At 35.9% G+C, this 25,515-nt stretch overlaps 1 long non-coding RNA gene across 1 annotated transcript in view; it reads right to left on the bottom strand.

Moving 5' to 3' along the window:
* The window catches only part of LOC311437055, a 118,290-nt gene extending 93,160 nt beyond the window's left edge, over positions 1–25,130 (bottom strand). The window contains exon 1 of the long non-coding RNA XR_014693252.1: positions 25,037–25,130. This is a non-coding gene — a long non-coding RNA (uncharacterized lncRNA). The remainder of the gene's footprint in view (positions 1–25,036) is intronic.
* Between the last annotated feature and the right edge of the window lie 385 nt (positions 25,131–25,515).

Below are 25,515 nucleotides of genomic sequence, written 5' to 3' on the forward strand. Positions count from 1 at the left end.
TTAAAGCCACATGTCTGAACTCTCAGATAAAAAGATATAATTGTTGTGTTGCTGCACTCAAAACCCTGTCTTGCCTGCACACTTATCATTGCACTATCACATACAATTCACGACACATAATTCAACATCTTCAGTGGGTTACCTTGCAAAGCAGTGATATTATAATTTGCGTAACTACCCACTATTTTCCCGTTTCTATACTGTAATAACTATCATTCTATATTGTAATAATCAAATTGGTCTCAATATCTACTGTGCATTTAAAAACTATATAAAATGCACTTCTGTTGTATTTTGAAGGACTTTCGTCACCAAACCAGTACAAAAGCTACAAATGCAGACAGAAGAGCTTGATAGTGGCATATTGCAGTAATTGGATTCATCTTCTGTCACTGTCTGTTCAATATCTGAATGGTAAAAATCATATTCATCCCAGACGATTGCTGTGGCTTTCTAACAATGTGTAAGACTTTGTATAGGTCACATAGCTGAGAGAGCTGACTTCTTCAAACTTAGAGCAAGCAAGGAAGATTTCCTTTGATGTATTAAATAATCAGGTCATATCAAACCAATTACCACAGAATCTAAAATGGAACATTGTATTCCTGCTTCACAATTATCTTTCAAAGCATATTGCTTTACTTTGTGAACCTTACTTTTCTACTGGATTTTTAATGGTCTGAATAACAGTATTGTAAAATGCTAAATATAAGAAATACTAAAACAATTGAAATAGCATTGGAAAGCTCCTTCAAGTTTGTAAAAACATAAATTTTGCTGTTTTCTGCATCTTACTGTAACCTCCAGCAGCAGTTATGTATTTCCCACACATATATTTATTAGGTAAAAGGATGTCATTCTCAGAAAAGGAATAGTGTCCTTTTGCAGACAGTTTGTCAAAGGCAAGGATATACATGTATAAGCATCAGCATAATGGGGACTGGGTGGGGTAGAAAAGAGAGAGGTGGAAGAAATCTCCTGAACAGAGAGAATAATGAAAATAAACAGTAAGTAGTTACATCTCCTAAACAGTGTAAGCATAGTATTCATGCCATCCAGAAACAATATATTATTCAACTATTACTACTGTTAATAGTAGTTGCAGTGTTCTTCAGCCAACAAAGTCCAATCCCAAATCACTATCTCTGCCCTAATTATGTGTTTATTCCTTGATGAGAAAAAAAAAAATTAGTCATAATAGTACCTAAGTACAGGCTTTATTTCAAGTGCTTAAGAATACAGTTCATTTTAAATTTTGCTTACCTTCTACTGAATAAATGTTTTAAAGCAAAAAATTATTTGCCTACTAGAAATCAGCATTTATCTCTTTCTTGGGGGAATTGTAGGTATAATAAATGGTGAAGGAATACTGAAAATCAAAGAGGAGAAAAAAAACGAGACTTGGCTCCAAACGAAACCTCTGATGAGACATTTTTGATGTTCAATTCCAGGCTTCATTTTTGAGCTTTTTCGAGAGAGAAATACATCTGACATAAAAGCTCAAATGTGGATCTGAACTTGCCAATAACTGGATTTGATGGTCTACAGCTATGGTTTTGTGATGTTTCTCACAATTTTACATTTGGACACTTGAAGGCCAACAAGCACATATACTTGCACTGTCCATATGGTTCTGCTCTGTCCCTGTCATAATTTTCTCTGTTCTTGTGTCTTTTTCTGTTTCTTTGCTCGTGTTCATCTTTGATCCTTAGCTCCATATTTTGCTAGATACTTTCTTCACTCTGGTAGTTCCTAAAATACCCTACCTGTGGTCTTAAATCTGATCCCAGCATTTAAGGTTAATAGCAATAAAATTATTAATGGCATCAAAACATGAATTTTTCAGAGGACAATACCTATCTCATTCTTTTTACCTTAAGAATGTCCTGTCCTTTTTGAACTTTCAATTCAGGATGTATAAATAATCATATATTTAGTTCATAGATGGAAGAGAAAAATTGGCAGAGCTGGAAGATCATTTATCTAAAAAACTACTAAAAGATTAGGTTTACTTGTGCACATGGAAGACAGCATAGATAACTAACTACTACCTGTGTGGTTATCTCTGGACAGAAATAAGCTCAACCATAATTTCATGAGTGCGAACAACTTCCTTCCTTCATGTTAAAATCACATGAACACTAACACTAAAGCAACAATGATTCTAAGAGATATGTGGCACAGAATTAGATCTTGGATAAAATTGTGAGCTCAGACCTCAAGTTCAGCTCCTGTTCTGATATACTGGCAGTACTTTACACAGTGCTCACCCTGTTTTTGCTACACTATTCAGCTAGGCGAATAGATTCACTCAGTTTATTCCACTATTCTCTTTGGCATCATAAAAATATTTAAAGAAATCCAAACAGTTTATGCACCATAAAACCACTGATTAAGCTCAAAAAAATATTTTGGGAGAGAAGGGTTTTATATTGGGAGAAAAAGTGAAGGGCTTTTTGATATAGGTAGGGTTTAGTGCGTGAGGGGGGTGGACATGGAATAGGATTTAGAAGCAAAATGTGACTCCCACTTCACTGTCTGCCAACTTCAATAGCTTTCCCTGTAGCTTTGGGATTTCGCTAGTAGTTGAAATCACTATTTATTTGCTTTTTTGTTGTTGTTTCTTGTGTGTGCGTATAAAATAAGTAATAATCAGAAGTGTCTGACAAAGTGTTATCTTTTCACCCTAAGCATTAATAAACTTTGAAATTCAACACACGCATAGAAAAGAAGATACAATTTTTTTTACAGAGACATATTGGTACAGGAAATGTTTTAGATCTGTTTTTTCCCCATTTTCCTATATTATTTATTTATTTATTTATTTCTCTAGAAGCATCTATATCTATACCTCTTCTGGTATTCTCTGCAGACTATTCAGAAGTAAAAGGGTACTGTCCAAGATGATACAATTCAGTTGATAATTTGGCTAACATCTGAGAAATCAATGAACAGTTAATAATTAGCATTAGGAAATAAGGCAATTTTATTCCAAAAATTATCATGTATTCAAGCCAGAATTCACCACTACATCTGACATTTTTTTTTGCCCCACAATTAAACTGGGAGATGTACTTCAGAAGGTCACCTAGCTTACTATAGAAGAAAATGGACATTCAGCTACTGGAACCAGAATAGAGTTGCTGGATGTAGAAGTACCCTGCAATTTGTATGGTAGTGTGTCAGGTCCTCAGTGAAGTTTTGCTCTAAAAATCTGCTTCTTTTGGTTGAGACTGCTTGCTAGTGTATAAAAATACAGAGAATAGAGAACAGGCATCCAGTTGCCATTAGGAGTCTGCTCATTAAACAACTAGCAGTTATGACTCATCATTTCTTCCACCTATTTCTTTCTGGGTTCATTCTTTAAGAAGAAAGTCCACAAATCCAAGCCCAAAAATTACACAAATGGAGAACGGAAATACAAATAGCTCAAGAATTTTCATTCCCCACTGTACTGTCTTCCCTCCTCATGAGTTCTATAATTAAGAGTTGTTTTATTTCTAAAAAGGTGAGCTTTATTTTCTCAAATGAAAGAAAACAGTAAGAGCATTCCAAGGCTGCAAGCAAAGACAGTACAAAAGCACTCAGAAAAATGAAATACATGAATGCAAAACATTTACGATACCTGAGAATAAAACTTTGCAGAGTTGCAAAGAATAAAATTACATATTCTAGATATATATAGGAATTCTATGACAGTGACTGGCTCATGACATTAAACCACAAAATTTTTATTGTTTGAAAATGGGTTACATAGTCAAATACAAATTGGAAAACTGCCTAGTAGATTCCAGTTTCAATATATATTAGCTAAAACTCAGACTCCTAAAGGAATAGGAAGCATCAGTGTAAGTGAAGGAGGACATTAACATGTTAATAAAAAATGACGTATATAAGTTACCAACTTCATTGGAGAATTTGGATTAAGGTTACAGACAGAATGGTGGAAAAAATGAAATGGAAATGGTTGTAGACCACTAGGACATGATGAAAAAAGTAATCTGCCAATTCTTATATAGCTAACAGAGGCTTTTAGAGAGACTGTATCATTGATCATATAATATTTCAATTACCCTGAACTGACATTACAGAGAACTGTGGAATAACTTAGGCAGGTTCATGTTTCTGAAGGCAAAAAACCTGTTTTCCTGCACGGCCTGTTGAGCAGTCAAAATGATCAGATGCTATTATGATTTCAGTTCTGGTGAAAGAATATGGCATACTAAGGAAGACATATGTTAGTGAAGATCAGGGGTCCAGTCAGTATTCAGATGATCACACTGTAATTTACTTGCTTACAAAGAATGGAATTCTTTTACCTTTCAAAAGGCAATCAGAGGAAAAATAATTGAAAAACAGACACCGAACTGTGAGAAACCTTCCAAAAGAAAAGAGGAACACGGGTGAGAGAAGTGTAATGTTATCTCCATGAGGAATACTCATTAGCAGCAAAGAAAAAGTTCTGCGTTTTGATATTTTGCTCAAGGTCTATTCTTCTGGGAAGAAACAAGTTCCTGCTTCCTGACTTTAGACATGCTACCTCTCCTGACTTAATGAGATGCATCTCCCATAAAGGAAGAATTTTGCAGCAAAAAAGTAAGCAGACAACATTACAGATTATTAAAAGCATTTTTTTCCCTCATACTTCAAAGTGATCTCACTTTAAATACACATTTCTTTGGCAACTTTTGGTACTTGTCTATCTTATGACCAGGATATCCAATCCTGGGAGATGTTCAGCACGTCTCAGGTCCTGAACCATTATTCCAATTCCTATCTGTACTGATTTAGAATAGTACAGCTTCTCTAGAAAACACAATGGATTCAGAATCTTGTATTCCAGGTGTCCCTTGCAAACTAACAAAATGCCTGAAGTAAACCTGAAGGGTCAAGTGGATACAGAAGCTTTCCATGGGTCTCCTCACAGCACTTCTATTGTTACGGTGCTTCCAACATCCTTCCCTGCACCAACAAAATTCAATAAAATTGCAAGAAACTGTTAATGCTTTTTTTTTTTTTTTTTTTTTCTTTTTTTCCCCCCTCCTCTCTGTTACTTTTCGCCCTGTGCAATGAAGGAAACCACATCAACAGTTGTGAGTTCTATCAGTCCAGGAATGGGACCTGGAACTCCAGAGCTGGCACAAGGGAAGTACTAGTAGCATAGAGTGAGAAATGCTTAGGTATTGGGAAAAGAAACAGTACAGACAAATTAGGCCTTCCCTTTTCATGTCAATGAACTGTTATGTCAGTGGAACTGGTGTTACCACCTGGTGGAATTACACTTAAGAGTTAATCCAGAAAGATTGTGAAAATGAAAACCATAGGCAACACTTGAAGCAGTACATTGTGTTAGAAAATGCCTGTGAAATGAGAAGAACAGCACTTTTGGATCAGAGAGGGATCATTTGGTCCTAACGGGCCATAATACAAATGTGCAAGTGCTTCTATTGCTGCCCTGCTTTTTTTTTTTTTTTTTTTTTTTTTGCAGGCGCTGGTTAGAGATTTTACTTCCTAGACTTTAAAGGCACTTTGTTTATCTTCCTTAAAGACTGACACTTTGAGACACTTTGATTTGAGAAATTTCTGAGACTTGCTATTTTTGCAAATTGTGATCCATCTGATAGAATTGTCTATCCTTTACTGATTACCTGTGTAAGTACATTCAGGACTTCACCTGTCTAGTTCCTTTTCCTGTTTGGATATGTTTCAAGAAAGAAAACCAACACTCTTAGGAGGAACAAAGCAAATACCGATACAACAGAATTGCTATTTCCTCTCTTTAGATTCAGCACAAACCACCATACTGAAGATATGCAAGTACTAGTCAATTCTGTCTCATCCTTTATTACTCTGCAAATTAGTTATGTCAGAAATATATGTACACTGGTATTCCTGCAGGCTGACTTGAAAGAAACTCTTTATTTAATCCAAAAATAGGTTCAAGTAAAAATATTTTTTTTAAGAGTATACTGCTATTAAGCCAGTAACATACGTTAAGAATACTGTGGTAATCAGACCTCATTAATATGTTAGAGAGCTTTATATAATGCTGACACAGAACTGTCTGAAGAAATCTTTCACATGGTATACATTAGCTTTTGCTGCGCATATGGATGTATTTAACAGTTTATATACTTTAAATAAGGAATGAGATTCTGTTTCATATCATATTCCACAGAGGTTCCTCTACATTATGAAAAGCCTGTTTCTGCAGTGATATAAGCCTATGAGCAATTTAAAGACAGTTCTCAGATACGCTGTGATAATTCTCAGATATTAAATATGGCATCTTCAAGAATCATACTGACATAAAGAATACCTAGAGATTGGGAAAATATTAAGAATCAATATTTTATTTTCAGGATCTGTAACATTTAACCTGGTAAAATACTGCTTGAAGTTAAATGTGACCTTTGTAATATAGTAACAAGTGACAGAGAGAACTCTTAATGAATGTTACCATTTGAAGTCAATTGTATTGCAAGCACATTGCAGTTTTTTATGATGATCCTGTACCTGGGATCTGTAAGTCAAAGTCTACAAATGCTGTTGCACATGAAGATAGCGTCATGGTACCAAAAGAACATGCCATGTCTAAAATCACTGACATCATAGAAGCTCTTAAAACTCTGTGGCAAGTTATTGGATACCTGCTATGAAAATCTAGACTTCCTGAAACATCTTTTACTGCAATCTAGTAGACACATTGTTATCTTTATCCATGTGACTTCTTGGTGTTTCCAGTTCAAAAACAACTTCTGTCCTCTCTTCCAACTACGTAAAAAGAGTTACATGGAGCAGCTCTTGGGCACATAGTGGCATATTTGAGATTTAAGAGCATAAGTGCTGAATAACCAAATGACAACCAATAAAGCAGTGTGTCCTTGTCAGCAAGGACTCATGATTTTGGATTACTAACTTAAAATACCCTTACAAGGTCTTGATTTTCAAGGGTAGATCTGTCAAATAAGAAATACAGCTTTGTCCTATTTTTCAGTATGAACGAACTAGAAGAAATCATTTCTGAAAACTGAAGTCTTGAACAAACTGTAAAAATACAGGCCTCAGAAACATACTCTGTTTAAAACTTGTTGCCTTTCTTCCTAGTAAATGACCACTCTGTAGAGAGGCTTTATTCATATAACACTTGACCAACTGCATGAAGTTTAACAAGAGTTTAACAGCCCTGGCTATATGTACAGACTGGGCAACAAGATGCTGGAGAGCAGCCGCACAGAGAGGGATCTGGGGGTTGTGGTTGACAGGAGGTTGAATATGAGACAGCAGTGTGCCCTGGCAGCCAGGAGGGCCAACCGTACCCTGGGGTGCATCAGTGGATGGTTAGAAGCAGCCTTGATCCCTTCAAGAAAGCATCATCTCATGAATACCTGACTGATTCACCTGAGTTTATCTACCCAGTATCAATTTAGGCTTGAAAAGACTTGATTTATAAGACAATTTTCAAAATTATTTTCTTGAAGGTAGCATAGATGCATGGAAGATACATATTAAAAAAAAAAAAAAAAAAAAAAAAAAAAAAAAAGGGGTCCTGCTAATGCAGAAAAAAATAAAATTAAATGGCTGTACAACATGTACGACAAGGAGAGAAAAATACTGCAGTTCTTCTGGCTGCTCTCTTACTGACAAGAAATAAAAGACCAGTTCTAGGTGTCCCTTGGGTCTTGGTGGCTTTAGGCAGGAGTATGTGGAGGACACAGCTCTCTGGCCTAAATTCAGCCAGTAGCTCTTCACACCATTTTGCAGCCTCAGTTTTTGCAGTAAAAAGATCTCCTCTAGGAACCTGGCCTCAGGATGGTTCATTAGCGTAAAATTCATCCCCTTAAAGGTCATTTGGAAAGAGCAGATATATGTTGTATGTGTCTCAGAGTTACTGTAAAAATGACTGAAGAATATTGTCTCACTGAGACAGCAATTTAGTCACAAAATTAACTGCAATAGTTTGAGGGAAATCAATTCACACCAAGGACATTGGACTACTAACTGCAGTGGGGACCTACTCCACACTTCTTTTTTTTTTCTTTTTTTTTTTTTTTAATCACTGTGATGGCATTAACAGCATCTTAGCCATCTTGGTAAGCAGGCTACCACTGATACAATACTACTAATAGGTCTTTATAGTTGAGTGAGTTTGAATGCCACAACAATATAGAATACTAAAACCCTGATGCTGATTTCCTTCTGGTGAAACTACAGTTAAGAAGGCAGGGGTTGAAAATGATTGTGGTTCTTTCAAATATCCCATAATTACTGCTCATTTGATCTTGCTTCCTGATAATTCCTTCCTGGGATTTTGCAACTGCAGTAAGGCAATGCACCTATATCATTAAAGACATACCAAGCACGAAAGTGAAATCTCTCTCAGCTCAGAACAGAGACCAAAGGTGAGGAACAACTTAACAAGCAACAAGGTGCATGTGTGTGGTCTGCATATGTTTTGAAATTCTATGGATAAGCTTGAGTCTGTCTTGAAAAATAAGTTCAACAAGACTCATGCTGGCAATCAGGCATTAACTGATATTGTTACCCAAATCTCCTGCACTGTCAAAGACTTCTCTTTCTCCACGTATGAAGAATAAATACAGGCTAAAACAACTGGTTGAAGAAAGACAACTCAGAAGATTGTAATAGGCTACAATAACTTAACATAAATACTGTTCACTTTCATGTATCAGAAGAGTTCTTAAAAGCCTACATGAAAACAAAGTTAACTTAGTTTCATTCCTGCCCACACATCAGTAGGTCAAATTCATAAACGAATAATGAAGTACACACAATTTCTCTCATTTAGTGACTTTAATGTCCCTTGTCAAAACTGCAACAGCTATTAGGTATGTACCATTGTCAGCTTTGTATATTTTAGCTTTTATTTCCCCAGATGTAGTATTTTAATGTCCAAATGGTGTCCCAGTGAGAGTATCCTAAACAGCATGTAAACAAAATAAATATTTTTATATACATATATTTTTAAATACAGCAGAATATAGGAGCTCCTGTGAATATTTACTTACAAGAATGTCTCCCATATGTACAGTAGCATTAACTGCCAAGCCACTTGACAAATGAAGAGGAATATTTAGTTAGTGCAATGCATAGAAATAAGCAATAAACAAATCATAAGAATACGAGGCATATGTAGAGTATGATTGAAAGTGAATGGTTAGCTGATATCAGATGAATTAAAGGTTTTCAGCTGTAAGGCATAACTGAAGGCATAAGTTTAATGAAATGTGTGTGATTCTCAGAAAATAAACAATTCTTGCCTACCAGATTTCAGCACTGTATGTAGCTTGCTATCTTTGGGCATAGTCCTCAGTACCACTTTGCTTCGTTTGGTACAAAATCAGAAGCCCAAAAAGCTGAAAAATGGTGTAACTAATATTCCACAAAATAACTATCCTATTAGCCTGTAATGCTGCCACCCCTTCAAACAGGCAATAAAAAGAAAGTAGTGCGAAATCTTATCTGTACTATGTGTCTCACTCTCCAGAGCAGCAGGTATACAGAAGATTCATAGGAGTCTCAGCCAGGATTTGTGAATTAAGTAGCGAGCCAGCTGAACAATGGCCCCAGCATTTGTGAATCTGAATAGACCAGACAGTTGTCTGCAGCACTGATGCATACACCAGTGTAAGGGACACATGAATTTGCCATCGGGGTAACCACCTTGAATCAGTGCTGTTTCTCTTACTCTTCCCTTAACTCACAGAGACAAAATTCTACATCCTAATTGCCTTGCTATGCATTTTTAAAGGCCTGCACATCTCTCCCTCCTTTCCTCCTGTCTGCTACTATGCATACTTCAGAAAATTTTAACACGGCAATATAGAATTCATAAAGAATGTTCTTATATGCCTTAAAAAGAACTGAAAGTTTCAACATTACCCCTTTTGCCATACTGACACTGAGCAGCTGAATTAGCACACAAGAGAGGAGGGGGGAAAAATGAAAAAGAAAAGAAAAGAAAAAAAAAAAAAAAGGAAAAAAAAAGATTTAAACCCAGGAAAGACTACCGCTATTTCTGACCAATATCCTTGGCTTTATCATTACCTTGCCTCCTTCTTCACTTGACAAAAAACTGTCTGGCATCCAGTTTCAAAGATGGAAAAAGAGGTCTGATTCTGATAGTATGTAACCTGATACTCTTAAGAAAACATTATGTGAGGAAAAGAGAAAGATGATAAAAAAGACTGGCAGCTACAGCTTCCGTTGCTCATGCTTTGTGGTCACATTCTGGCAGATTACAGATGTACTCTAGCCAAAGCCCTCATTCTCTATGTATTTGTTATACTCCACTGAAGTTCCTAAAATGCTCAAATGATGTACAAACTCACTTCAGACCTCAAGCTCTTAGGAAACAGGTCCAAGATATATCGATAGATAGATAGATAGATAGATAGATAGATAGATAGATAGATAATTTTTTTTTTAATTACATTTTGGTTTTGGTTTTGTTCGTTTTTCTATATAACAACATCTTTACCTTTGCATGCAAGTTTCAATCCTCCAAAACCCTTTGAGTGGATTAAAATGTTAGTCTTCTAAGCCCAACAGCAGGAAAATTTCAGAGGTAAGGAACTTCAAAAACTCAAATACATTCACAAACACAGTAAGCTGGATAGACTTTGACTGCAGCCTACTACTATGTAAGCTGACAGTTGTATATGATAGGAAGTGTGAAGTATATGAAGAATGTAGCCTTAAAATATAGTTTTTCTGCCTGTTTTTTATCTCTATTTGAGAAAATCTCACCAAATTCACTGTTGGCAACAACTTTATTTTTCCTCCTCATGTTCATTTTGATTAAGAAGAAAGCACTGAAATTAAGTATCATGCCACACATAACTATCTGCTGGATGTCACAGCCCAGTCAAACAAGAGTTTGTCAGATTGCATTCTGATGAAAAATAAAAATGCTCAATCCAACAGTGATCCCTTCGTGGTACATTAGCATCCCACAGCTGAGGCCAAGCTCAGGATCCTGCTGTACCTCTGCAAATCTGGTGACTATCATACATAACAGGCCATTAGGATTAGACTAGATTTCTGTTTAAATTAGGATGACCTGTTCTCTCCTGCTTTACCAGCACCCTTCCTCTGCTATTTCTCTTGGCCTTTACTACACAATACATTTTCCACTTCCTAACATTGGCATTTATCTCTTGCATCTTGTTCCCATCATCCTCCTAGTCTGCCCTTGATTGCATTTCAACCTCATTTGCTACTCATTACTACTCCTTAAAGTGTTCAACATAGTAAAGTACCAAATAGTAATGCCAGTTATTTTGTAATTTAAATATTTTATTATGATTGCCCAGTGAATAGTTTTCCATTTCCTTTTTAAAGCTTTTAAGACATACTTTCTGTGAGAAAGAGAGAGGGGGGAAAAAGACTACCCAGTCTTCAGGTTTCCTGATAATTGCTCCCCATCACATTGAAAGACATTCACTTCATTGTAACTGTTGTGTCTTCCTGCTCTCTTCTCAGCTATCTCAGAAATAAAATTCACATTCAAGAGAGTTAAGAGTCTAAAGTAGCTCATAAAGAAATGTGCACTCATTTCTCACTTTTACACATCTATTTTGAAGAAGCTGTTTTTGCCACAAGCAAATGACTTGTTCAGAAGGGGCAGGTTCCAGCTTGTAAAGCATTGTTTAGTCAGCTGAGAGCAAGGCCATTTGTAGGAAATCCCATAGTCTTTCCCCAGAAAGACTTGGAAATCCCATAGTCTTTCCCCAGATTAAAGAATATTTCAGTAAACTGCTGTTTTCCTCTCCCAAACTAGACATCATGATTATCAGCAACAACTTTCACTGACCTCACAACTCTCAATTCCTATCCTGTTTGTACTGACTCTCCGACATCTTCCAAGATTCTCTTTCCTAAATAATTTTCCTTGGCACCCTGCAACAAGTTACCAAATTTCTTCACATACTGGGGATGTGTAGAATCTTATTCCTGTCTCCAGCTACAGTACCAGCACCCTTGAACTACAATTATCCAGCTACCTCACTGTGTTTGGTAAACCTACTATATTAACATTAATATGTCTGCCAGTTGTCTGGATGCTATAAGCCTAGTACCACCTCTTCACATTCAAATGCTTTACAACCAAGTCCATATAATCTTCATTCAACACTGCTGTAATGTAATCTTTCTGGATTTGCACTGGCATTGTAAAACTGGGCAAACGACTTGCTATTAATGTATAGCTACAACATTGTAGTGGTACAAACCCACATAAAACTGGTTTTGAATACAGAAAATTTAAGCACTTACTAATAACCTCATTCATTCAGGTCCCTTCCAGTTTTAAAGAACACTAATATTCCTGAGGTGACAGAAATTGCTGTTATTTTGTCTTATCTTGAGAGCTAGTTAATTGACTTTGTACTGGCAGATAAGTGTCATTAGCTTAGGATGAGGATGCACTAATTGTCCAAAGTAGTCAATTGCTGTAAGTAGCTTTGGCTTTCTGAAGTATTTAAAAGCCATTCAGAGATTTATTCTTGTTAATGGCAGTAATATTTGTGTGCTAAGAGTAGAATTCGAGTATACCTCTGTCTGTTTGATATTGTAATTAGATCAGGTAGGCTGTGGTGAGTCACAGTTTATGAACCAACCTCAACCATACCATTATGGTATAGTAAACATTAACCTCCAAAGGCTAATTTCTGTGTACCTGTACTCAGCATTAAAGGTTGACCAAACAACTGTAATACCAGGCAAAGTTAATTTATCCTAGTATTTATGCTTTATGAACTATCTGACTATGGAAAACTAACATTTATCAACATGCAAAAAAGCAGCAGATAAACCACAAAAATTCTGATCTTACTTCAGCAGTAGGTTTTTTTTGTTTTGGTTTGGTTTGGTTTTGGACTTGACAAGCCTTTCATAGATAGCAATCCAGCATCCAGTGCATTATATGTGCTCATTACTCAACGGGCAATGCCACCAGTTTGAGTAAAGTCAAAGCAAAGATCTTTAATTCAGGTCACTGGAATTCCTCTGATCCTGACTTTACTACCTATGATGTCTATAGAAAACTGTGAAATAAATTAGTAAAACCTAGTACAAGGACTGCAAAGTATTCAAAACCAGTAAGCCTCAAAATGAAAAGCTCCTGAGTAAAAGTTCTTAAGAGCCAAGTGTGCAAATAAAAACTGCAGGTGATTTTTCAAGAATTTAAGAGACCAACCTCAAAGTAAAACTTCTTTTTATTGGAAAGGATTTGGGGAGGGTGTATAAGTGAACTTTACTTTTTTCTGTGTTCATTCTAAAATGTATTGTTTATACTGGGATTTGGATTCCAAGATGGGAAGAGCACTAGAAAAAGCATACACTTTGTTATAAGTTTTGTTTGTTAAAAGTCCCATGGAAGAATTAAGTTGGTTTCCAGGACAGTATAACTGGCTGTCACTTGGGCCAGTTCAGCTGAAGGACTGGGTAAAAAACATGCTGGCAAAAATACTAAATAAAAGGGAGAATGGGCTATGTTTGAATTTAATTTTTTAAAACAAACTCCTCTGTACTAAAAAAACCCGACAACAACAACAAAAAAAACTGATTGTAAAATATGGCCCCAGATACTTTCCTTTATATGAAATATATAACATGAAAGGAAAACATATAATTTTCCTTTATATGAAAATAAAAGCCAGTATAAAACATTTTTAGGAAAAAGAATTCAATGATTTATAATGAATATTTTGGTTGTTTTTTCTTTTTTACATCTGAAATTTGCTGAGAATTAAAATCTGCACCAATCCTCATTAGTTTGCAATTAAAATCTCTGCTGACATGACAGAGTAAAGTTTGAAGGAATTTACTCATTATATTCACAATTAAGAGGATTTTGAAAATTTCTCTATGGAAAGCTATGAATCATAAGCACATATGATTTACAATTCGGGCAAAATGCTCTGAATGTAGCTTCTAAAAAGCTCATTTTAAAAAAAATAAGGAAAAAAGAAAAAAATAGATTTCTGCCCTAAGGATTAGAAAAACATCAGGAAAATTCTCCTGTGTTAATTTTCTAGTATTGTTTTTTGTTTATAAGTTACATAACTGGACCTAGTTATTCTTTTTCCACTTAATGTTCACAATAAAACATTGGAGAACAATCAAGTCAGAAAACACTCACAGCATCAATTTTATAAACACTAAAAATAGAATCTTCAATGAATAGTTTGATTTCATAAAAAAGTTATTTAGGCCTTTCCTGTCCTTAGACTTTTTTCCTTTTCAGTTTCAATGCAAAAACAAATTTTGCACTTTTCTCTCTAGACAATCTGTATCTTTCCTCCCATACTAACTCGGTATGTGCCAAAGTAAACAAGGTGACATCCCCTTAATTCTCTGCTCTTAACAGTTTAATCTAAGTATTACAGATGATCTTCCACAAAGAAAGGAATTCTGATTTGAGTCTTCATGAAGAGCTACCTAGTTTCATCCAGAAATTATGTTTATTACCAAGGAAATTCCTTTGCAGCATCAGTGGCTCAAGTCAAGAAATTTAACTGATCACAAATCAGGCCAGGCCATTCCTTGAAACTTCCTTCACCTCACATTTAAGAACAACAGAGACTGAAGTATTAACAGAAGACAAGTTAGGTAAAACTACTTCAACGCTTGGTGTAAGGGGCTTTAGGCTACACATGACCCCTCCTGGCCTGACACACATATACTAGTCTAGCAATGGTGCAGTATCTTCCTGGAAGAAAATGGCCAGCACTTTCAAATAATGGCAAACACATACTGATGCAGGGCTCAGTTGTGCTTTAAGCAGCAAAAGGAGCAGAGAGTTTGACAGTAGTCAGCATGCCCAGAAGTGGTAACATTTTTGTACCACTTTGAAACAGAGGACAGCATGCACATTGTCCTTCACTTCAAGTGGTGTAAAGTGGGTCACCATCATAGTGACATTTCATCTTGTGTCCAGTTAACCAAGCTCTGCCACAGCAGTCAGCTGGAGAAATCAAGAAGGGGAAGCATAAATGGAAGGGAGGGCATCTCTTAAATTTGTATGGAAGTATGGGAAGCTAGCTGTAACCCTTTCATATCAAAAGTTTCCTGCATCGGTTCCTGCAAATAGAAGAGCCCAATCTGGTGTCCTGCTGGCAAGAAGCAGCAGTTTACCAAGTACTATTTGTACAACTACCTGCTTACAAATGTAGTAGGTAACACTTCATTATTTGATGAATCCACTTTGAAAAAGCCTGGTCAAGGAGCTCAATCAAACAGTCACAGTGTCAATAGGCTGTGAATCCATTTTGGGCTTTACTGCATACCCACTAGGCATCCATACACAAGTTATTTTAATTCTTTAACTTGCTTTCCAAAATAAATAAAAATCTATTTTTAGATTGTAGTCTCCTTCAGCCAGGGACTACCTCCAATGTCATCACCCAAGACTCACACCGTCTCAAGATATTGAAGAAAGTAACCTGAATCTGGAACTACACGTACGTTGAAGTCCAACGGGGGGTTCTGAATTGAGGGCATCTAGGTGCAACAGCAAAATAACACATAGGTAATAGATATTGTTCAGTTCTGCAGTAATACTATAGTCCTGTTTTGTTCCATGTTAGACAATCACTTTGTCAGTGTGTGTGAAAGAAAAGTTGACCAGTTTGAATGAAGGCATTCGTCTTTATGATTCACATAAGTCAATTGTTTCTGCAAAGAGCTCACTACATCCTGACCATACCTTGAATCATATCAAACCCACCTACCAGAACATCACATGCACACTCCACGTTTCTTTTGAACCTCCCTGCTATCAAAGACCACGTTTAAATTAAAAAACAACAAACAAACAAAAAACACCTTTAAGATTCCAGAGTAATTACGTTAAAAGCATTTATGCTAAAGAAAGTACTATTGATTGTTGCTCATCAGCTTTCAGCACCTGTACTGTACAACAAAAGGAGAATTAAATTGACCTGTCTAATTACTAGGGATGCACTAAACTACCAGAAAACAGTTCAGCAGCCCATTCTAAGAGGAGATATTGCAGACATGGCATTTGGCAGCTGAAGTTCAAATTGGATGCATATCAATAAGGGGTCTGTACTCATCTTCAGATAGTTTACTTTTCACATGTCATAAGAAGTACAGCAAGCTACTGCTAAAAGCAAAAAACTAGGACTTTTATATGTAACTGCCTAATTTAAGTGTAACTAAATATACTACATTGCTTAAAACTTGATTGTATTCTGAAATTCTAAGATTAAAGACTTTTATTAAGAAGGTAAATTCTTTCTGGAAAAAAAAAAAAAAAACAACAACAACAACAACAACAAAAATCAAAACTGAAAAGTGAACAGAATATCACCAAAATTCTAATCAATTGATACTTGGAAGGGGATTAAAAATATATATATACTCATATATTTCAAGCGTGATGTATTTGAAACCATGTCCAAGTCTCTTAATCCAGTTCCATTAAAGCTTGCTACACCTAGTAAGCTTATAGACAAATTTCAAAAAGCTAAATAAAACATGACCATAGAAATAATTATATGTAGTTTAGCAACAACAACCAAAATAATAGTAGCAAATGTCAAGATTAATCACAGAAGTACAGACCTTCATCTACCAAATCATCCTGAAAAGAAAAGATTTTGAACACATTGAGAAAGAAGCCATCTGTCACGCAAAGCTTATCTTTGGGTAGGCAGAGGAACGTGCATAGGAGTCTGATTAAAATAATTCCCCCAGTAAACAATATATAGAGACTGAAAATTTACAGGACCTAAGAAAAGAGAAGACAGAAGGAATAGCTAGCAACAGACTGGTATAGTATCCTTGTTTATGCCATGAACAGCACATCTTGTGCCTCAGAAACATCTTATTTTAGTAACTTTTTTATATATATTTTTTTTTATTATTATTATTTTGTTGTTGTTGTTGTTGTTAATAACCATGCCTGTATTGCCAGAATAACTATAAAACACTTACAGATGCAGACTGAACAAGCTCAGCACAAACTGAAAACGAAAGTGATGACACAGATACATACCCTGGGGATATCAAAAATGGTGAGAGATTTAAAGAGACATATTGAGAAGGCCCTTTCTCAGTGTGTTTATTTGATTAGTTCAGAAATACAAGAATCCACAAATTTGAGTATGTATTGAGAATCAATTGACACAAAGACAAACTCATTTACTTTCCATCCTTCCACACAAGTTTGGGATGGAAAGTCAGGCAGATGACAAAATATTTTCTGCTTGAAATATTAATCATATTAGCCTCCATTTCTTCAGCATGGCAAAGTATTTGCAAGGAAATAAAGAAGGAACAATAAAAAATCCACAAGTATTGTTGGGAGATTTTCATCCCGTTTCATTGTGGTTGGACACTGGACTACCACTTTGCAAGAGTGTTGTGCTAGCATAAATGAGAGAACTCCGGTTCGCATACTTTAGCAGCTATCAGTTTTCATGTTTACTGTCATCAAACCAACATTTTCTGCGGTAGCTAGCTCATTCTGATCCACAGCATTTTTGCAGTTGACTAGTCTGATATCTGCTAGTGACAACTTCGCAAGTGATCCATGAAGTCAGCAGGTGGGCACTTGGAAGATTTATACTCACTGTTGTTGCAACAGCCAGAAACAAAATCAAAGCAAGGAACAAGTAACAGAGTTATGAGACTTTTAAAAATGTGTATAAGCAATTCCACAGAAATTAAAATATTTTTCTCTATTAGCAATATTGGTCAAACAGAACAAAAATTAAGCTCAGCTTTTAGAATTAACATTATATATACATTGTTCAGTTTGCATTACAATATGGTTCCATCAGATTCAAGATTCCACGTCAATTGCTTGTTAAGAGTATTATGGCATAGCTTAATGATATTGTACACCACTATCTGGGATTGCTTGAGTTGGAAATATAAAATCAGGACTAGAAGAGAGTGTGTTAAGTCAGAAGGTCAGATGTATTAGCCTAAAAAAGAGTGTACATTAGATTATCTAACCATCTCCTACAGCATGCTGCATTTCAGGTTGCACTCCATGCACATGGATTTGAAGCAGCTGACCGTCAATAGCACATGGGAACATTCTATAGTAGAAGATCAGTTTAAATGCACTGTTTAGATAGAAACTTACAACCTTTCTGTAAACACTCTAGCAGTAACTTGCATCTTGTAATTGAAGATCAGTAAGCTGTCACACTGGCCAAGCTTCCCCCTTTTGTCAAGATACACTGGATGACATTGTACTGCTTCCACAGCCGAACCTTGCATGGTGGTAAAAAAAGCTTTGCTGCGTTTGAGTAGCATAGGGCTGATAAAAAGGTAACGAAAAATATCAAGAGCTTATACTAAAGTAATCACACTCTCAATCCATTTCTCCTACTGTTTCTGTGTACGAAAACAGAGAAATGTTTTTGCATACTCAATGGGCACATCTGTTACAAAATGAGTTACCTGTTTCAAATCTGCTGTAATACCAACATCAAAGCAAAAAAGCAATCTCTGAAGCAGTAGCAAAATACATTTACCAGAATCTTGGAAATGCCTCTTAAGCAGAGGCGCTATAGATTTTTTTGATTTTTTCTTTCCCTTAATTCTACATTTAAATATATCTGAAAAATCTAGCATTTACCAAGATTAGAACTAACTTGATGTTAACGGTTAGGATTCCACTATCAGTACTTTAAAAAACAAAACAAAACAAAAACAACTTTGTTTCAAAACTGTTCTTATCCAATGAATATGCTACATCTATGCCCCAATATTATAATATCCCATTACACATTATACAGCTAGATTTCAGAATTAATAGAGAAACTGGCCCTCAATTTTGCCACAGGCTTGCAATTTCAGAGTCTCAAATCAAAACTTCACATCATACCTTCTTAAGTGAAATGCCATTTTTCTTGTTTGTCCCCTCACAATGCAGGAAGTAATTATTGTAAGACACTGAAGTTGTGAAAACTTACATCATGTCGACTTTCTCTCACTTTGCAGGCATTTAGGTTCATAATTTACTCATTATTGATGCTTTTCAAGTAGATTGATAAGGAATAAAACAGAACATAACATGAAGAATGGCCACCCACACACCAGATTCTCTGAGAAAAACTGAAAGAACTAGTACCATTTAGCCTATGGAAAATAGGTTTAGAAGACTCTGGAGATATTCAAGGCCTGTCTGGATGCCTACCTGGGTAGCCTGCTCTGAGGAACCTGCTTTGGCAGGGGGGTTGGACCCAATGATCTTTCGAGGTCCCTTCCAACCCCTACAGTTCTGTGATTCTGTCACATAACTATCTTCAAGTATTTAAAAAAATGCTGCAAAAAGAACTCTTTTTCCAGCCATACAGTGGGTATGACAAAAAATAATGAGATGAAATTTCTACATGAATGATTGATTTTGGACTTTGGGAGAAGTTTTCTAATGGTGAAACTGCAGAAGAGCTTCTCTGTTTCCTGCGGAAACTCTGGGATGTCTATAGGTCATCTCAGAAAAGATGATAAATTCCTGTATGGAATGACACTAATCTGGCTGAATTATGCAACTGGTTTTGAGCTTTTCCAAATCAGTCGATCTGTAAGATAACTGACAAACTGCTTGTGACAAAACAGATACATGTATATCTTTCATCAAAATGAAGTTCAGATTCCAGATGTTTTTTACATGTTCTTTTATTATTCATCCTTGCTTCCCTTTTGACTTGATTTCATGTATAGAAATTAATGTGTAAGAGTTAAAAACAAAACAAAGCAAAACAACCAATAATAGTTATACTGCACAACCAGTTTTAAAGAACAGACTAAATTATCTTTTGAATTCTCCACAATCTTTCAGCTGTCTCTAATTACAACCTGTTTACAGATTCAGAAGCAAGAAAAAAAATCCCAAATTCATTAGCTAAATTATTCCCTTTGGGTAATTCATTTAGCATAAGCATAAAAACATGCTTTTTAAATTGAAAGAAAACTAAAGTTTTAGAATATGTAGATGACAAAAAGTTACCAAATACCTCTATTTCTTGACAAGCTGGATTCTAAACCAGATCGCTTGGATTTATTCCACTTTCTATTGGGCCTGTGTGGATAACAGCACGCCTTATGGACAAAGATTTAATCTCTTTTATAAAAAGAAAGAGAAAACAAAACAAAGTCATAGCTTTTGTCCCCATTACCATCACTCCTTATATGTCCATGAGCTTTCCAAGTGACATTAGAGAAGGTACCATGGCATCAGACAGCAACTGCTAAGCCTTGACCTAAGGGCTGGCTCATGACCAAGCCCTCTGACCTTCACTAGAGTCTGGGTAATCCTACGCACCTCTCTGACTGCCAGAACCAGTTGTTCCCTCTTCAAAACTAATTTGATAATAAGGCTTTATGTACCTTCTTGATTTGGGAAAAAAAAAACAAACAAATAAACAGACAAAAAAACTATCACACTAGTAGCAGGTAAATTTAACAGCATAATTCAGTTTTATGCATGAGTCATACACCCTATTTCAATGGGGTTTCTCTAACCACCCTCACTGTAGGAATACGGAGGCACTGACAATGTGAGAAAATATCTGAGATGTCTAACCTTCCTGTACAAGTAGAAAGCTTTGACACATGGTATCTCTATTACCTTTCTCTTAGGCTGGAAACAATTCATCTTTCAGTTATTTTAGGTGTAAATGAATACAATGAGAGGACTTAGCAGTAAAATTAACTAACATGCAAGATAATGCTGGATTTTTTTAAACTTCCAGTAATAATTAAAGTATTTTGATGGCTACACTTGACTGCTAATTTATAATTAACTTCAGGTGCTTCTTTGATCTTGCTGATACATTTTTTCCATTTTCTTATCAAGAGTCTCCATACAGTCTGTAATTACACTTCTTAGTGTGGCAATGACTTTGAATAAGTGGATGCATTACTACGTGCTTTGGGAAAATATCATTTGAGCTAAAGCAAGCTCTTACCACTGAGCTGGAGTATCATCTGAAGCACTGCTGATTAAAAACGTAATATTATATAAGCTCATAATAGGTTTGCCATAAAAATAAAACAACGATTCTCAAGGTAATAAATGACAAGAACAGTAAAGTTAGAACCTTCCCAACAAATATTAAGGCATTCAGAGAATTAGCATCACAAAACTACAAAATACAAGTATCATTTTTTTATATTTGTTTAGGCCTCTTTCTCTAAAGAGGAAGATAGTGCATTTTTTTCTAAATAATGAAATAGTGAACTAAAACATTTTTTTAAGTGTTAAAAGCTCTTATAATACAGCGATACAGTCTAACCTACCTGAAGCAACAAATATATACATAATGCAACAGTGCAGGGCAGTATAACTCATTTCCTCAGCTAAAGGAACAATCTGTAATTCTCAGAAGACAAACTCTTATCTCATATTTTTAACACATAAATAAGACATGCACCAGCAACAAGATAACTGAGATCCTCATGTTAACCACTTTTTGCCTGTGAAATGTTGGACAAAAACTGCCATGGAGGTGCTAGGGGCAGTTCTGTGAACACAGCAGTCTACACCTACAAATTGGGACTGGTATGACTTCTCCAGTCAGAACATGTGTTTTTCACCAATACACTGCTACAAAGCTCAATAATGACCACAATGATAATGACTGATATAAAATATACTTTACACAACATTTCTTTCTACAAGCAAAGTCTGACTGCTACAGAACAGTTCCTGCAACCTCAACAGCTCACAACACAGATGACTACGCACACACAAACATGACTGGCTAGTCAGAAAGGATAAGAACAGGGAGGTTAGTATTACTGTAACTATACAGTTAGCGTGGTACAACCTTCTCATGAATAAAGATTAAGATGATTAAATTGTCACATGTGTTTTGTGGTATCATTTCACAAACTCATCTTTTTTAATTCATTGCTAAACAACTTAGCAGCATGGCTACATGCAAATCCTGACCTACTGCCCAATTATTTTCTCAACTTAAACAACCTCCCTGCTTTAGGGCTTCTTTCATTCAAACCAACAAGTGTGACAGCACTTGAAAAACCCACAAACCTCTGGGCTCTGAAAAACGGGTAACATCAAGATGCATGTCATTTGTGTGTTCATACTGAACAATATCAGTATCCATCCTGCCCAACCTCTCCTACCAGGTTCTGAGAGACACTGCAGAGACAAGACTTCACAGCATTAGCTGTCAAGTTCCTTTCTGAAAGGAAGAAACACATCTGATACACTAGCACTAGCTCCCTTTCAATTCTGCCTCCTTCACAGTAAAAATAGAAGTAAACTAAAAAACAAGGAAGGAGTCAGAGCGAAACAGTTCAATTTTGACTGCTTAATCGTTGTCTGGATTGCTCCCATTTATTGTGGCTCCCCAAAATAGTCACAGAATTGTGGTCAAGAAGTACTACTTGATGAAAATGAAACACCAATAAACCTACTTTGCAAAAGAAGCAATACTTTTTGTGAAAACAAAAGCTTCCCATAAGAGTAAGAGGTAAAGAAAAAAAGATTTAAGAATTTGTGAAATTCATAAGCTGAAGCTAAGATTGATGGGTAACTAAACATGAAGCCACATCTTTCGTTTTATTATTTTTTTTTCCTTCTGCACAGCTGAGATAAAACCAAAGTAGCACAACATTTTCTAACATTACAGATACAGCAGTCTTCCCATCATACATCATGAGATGAAAGAAAATATGTTTATTTTACTGCAGATCCATTCATTATGCTATCTGGCAGCAACCTGGGTTTTGTTGTTGCTGTTTTTAAATAAATATCCCTGCTACAGCCTTATAGTCATGCTTCAGAGCACAAAATGGAGATCTGCCAAGTACAAATGGAGTGGTATGAGGAACTTTTCCCCTGTGCTGACAGAGCAGCTGTCCAGCCCCATAAAAATCTACGTAGGCTATTATATTTTTCTGCATAAGACCCAGAATTTCGATGTGTGCCTTTCAGTTTGAAGGTTGAATGTTATCTGCAATGGAGCTCCTACTTCTGCAGAGCAGTACTCAAGTATCCCCGTAAGAACACCTGGAAGGACCTTGCCAAAGATGTTTTGGAAGAAAGAAATTTTTCACCTATTAAAAAAAATAAATGCATTTGTCACTTCCTAAAGCGCTCTCAAACTGTTTCTTTCCATTCAAACAGATTCCAGCCCTTCCTGTACTGTCAAAGCTTGCATTTCAACATATTATCATACACAGCTTTTAGTATGTAAAAACAAATGACAAGGGTTGTGTTTCAAACTATTCCAACAACTATTTTGATAGGGTTTAAACAAACAGACACACATAAACATGGGGACCATTAGTCCCAGAAGCCAACAGAATTTGGGGACCAATACAGAAAGAGAGAGAAAGAAGGACATGTTTTGGCTTAACTAACTTAAAAAAAATCCAATAAATAAAAATATAGCTATCAATAATTCAATAATTGAAGCTAAGACAAATTCAAATAGGTATCAGTCTCAAAGTAGTAACAATGTATTCATACTTCCTTACCCTTTCTTGTCTACTAAGCACTCTAGGTTTAAATCAAGGTTAAAATCTAGTTGGTTGTTAGTTTTTGTTTTTGTTTTTGTTTTCATTGTTTTGTTTTGTTTTAACAAATAGCTTCTTTTTCACAGTTTTTTCATTAGTTATTTGCTCTGAAAAATGTGCAGTTACTGTCCATCACAAACATTTTTGATTAAGTCAGTCACATGAAGAAAACAATGTTCAAGCAGGATTTGCACAAAGTGCTGCATACCAATATAGATGAAAACCCACAGCACTAAAGAGATTACCCAGAGTTAGAATGGCCTTTGGGAATTACAGAAGAGTCTTTTAAAAATAGAAAATCTCAGCTCCCAGTCCCAGTCAGCTACCAAAATAAATGTTGGTTTTCTTAAATGTGTTCAGTACTACAATGTACAAATCAAGAAGAACCAGAATGAAAGCAAAATAATAATAATTGAATGGTTTAGTTTCAGTACTAAAAGTGATGGTATGATTGAGTAAGGGTACGGTCACCTTAAAAAAGTTATCATAAACTAAGCAAAGGTGTAACATACAGTCCCTCAGCTAGTTACTCTTAGACATGCTGCTACTCTGCAGTACAAAGTTTCGTTGTGTGATAGGAACCTCACATTAATCACGAGGGCAAGCCAAGCACTTAAGTAGTTACCAATGAATATAAACACACTGGAAATCTACACTGCATTTAACTCTGACATCTGGCTTATGTACTAATAACTTACAACACATTTTGGAAGCCAACGCCCCTAATTAAAGCAACTTTCTTCTCAAAAGTAATGGTAGTTCTGGATGCATGAACACATCACCATAATGAACCTCTGCCTCCTCTGAGGAAAGAGGCATACAAATAACTGATTAGGCAGTTGGTGACAAAAACCCATGCATGTTCTTTGCATGTTCCTACTGGCAAAATACATCAACACTGCACAGATCCCTTTACACATTTCTGCAACTTGTTAAGAGAACAGACCAAACACCTCAGAACAAATTTTACACCGTCATAAGAAGGAGAAAAGCAAATGAACCCTTGTGACTAAATGAATTGCTTCAATATAGACATATTCAAGTTGATATAGAGACAGACACATGATGTACACAAGCAGATTTACACTGACATCAAGGGCCAAGTATGAACATACAAAATAGAAGGCCAGAACTGACCCACTATCAGTTTAAAAGCCTGGGGAAGGAAATTACTACATAAATACACTAACTTTACATTTGTTTCCATTGCAGTAAGTGGTGAATTGCTTAAGGCTGTGCTGATAAACCTTGCAGTTTCCTTTATTCAGCAGAACCATGGGAACTGACCTGTTAACCAACTACGTAGTAACAGTTCAACACTTAGCACTTCTAGGAAAACAAATGGACTAGAGAAACAAGCAATGTGATGTGAAATGTTACAAAACATATATATTTCTCTGTAAAGGAAGACAGAAAATCCCAGCCCTCCATCATCTCTTATTTTCATCACCAACCTTTTTCCCAATACCCATAAAACCCTTACTGGCAACAAATTGCAGTCCAACCAAAAAGCAGTATATATAGCTGTTTCTGCAGCTTTTCATCATCTCCAGGTGAGCAGGCCAGAAGGAACAACCACTGTTGCAAAGGGAGACCTTGGTCTACAGCGACTGTTTCCCTGCACAGCTAGAGCAATACGATGTTGCTATCTTTATTCTGTTTTAATGCTGCAGATAAAATGGAGATAGCTCTCATGAAGAGAAAGACATTCAAATCACATCTCAAATATGAGGTTAAATATTTATTCCAGATTAAAAAAATATATATTTTTAGTAACTCAGACTTAAGTAACTTAAGTCTGAGTTACTTTAGTAACTTAGACAATGATATTGTAACAATTACAAGAAAATTTGTTACTGCTCTAGTTCTTTATAAAAGGCTCCCTCTCTCCCTATCACAGGCACACCCACAGGGGCAGCTCAGCTTCTCACCACCCTCCTCCTTGCAGGCTGTTCAACTCCA

The sequence above is a fragment of the Aythya ferina genome, assembly GCF_964211825.1.
Source record: "Aythya ferina genome assembly, chromosome: 5".
Lineage (NCBI taxonomy): Eukaryota > Metazoa > Chordata > Aves > Anseriformes > Anatidae > Aythya > Aythya ferina.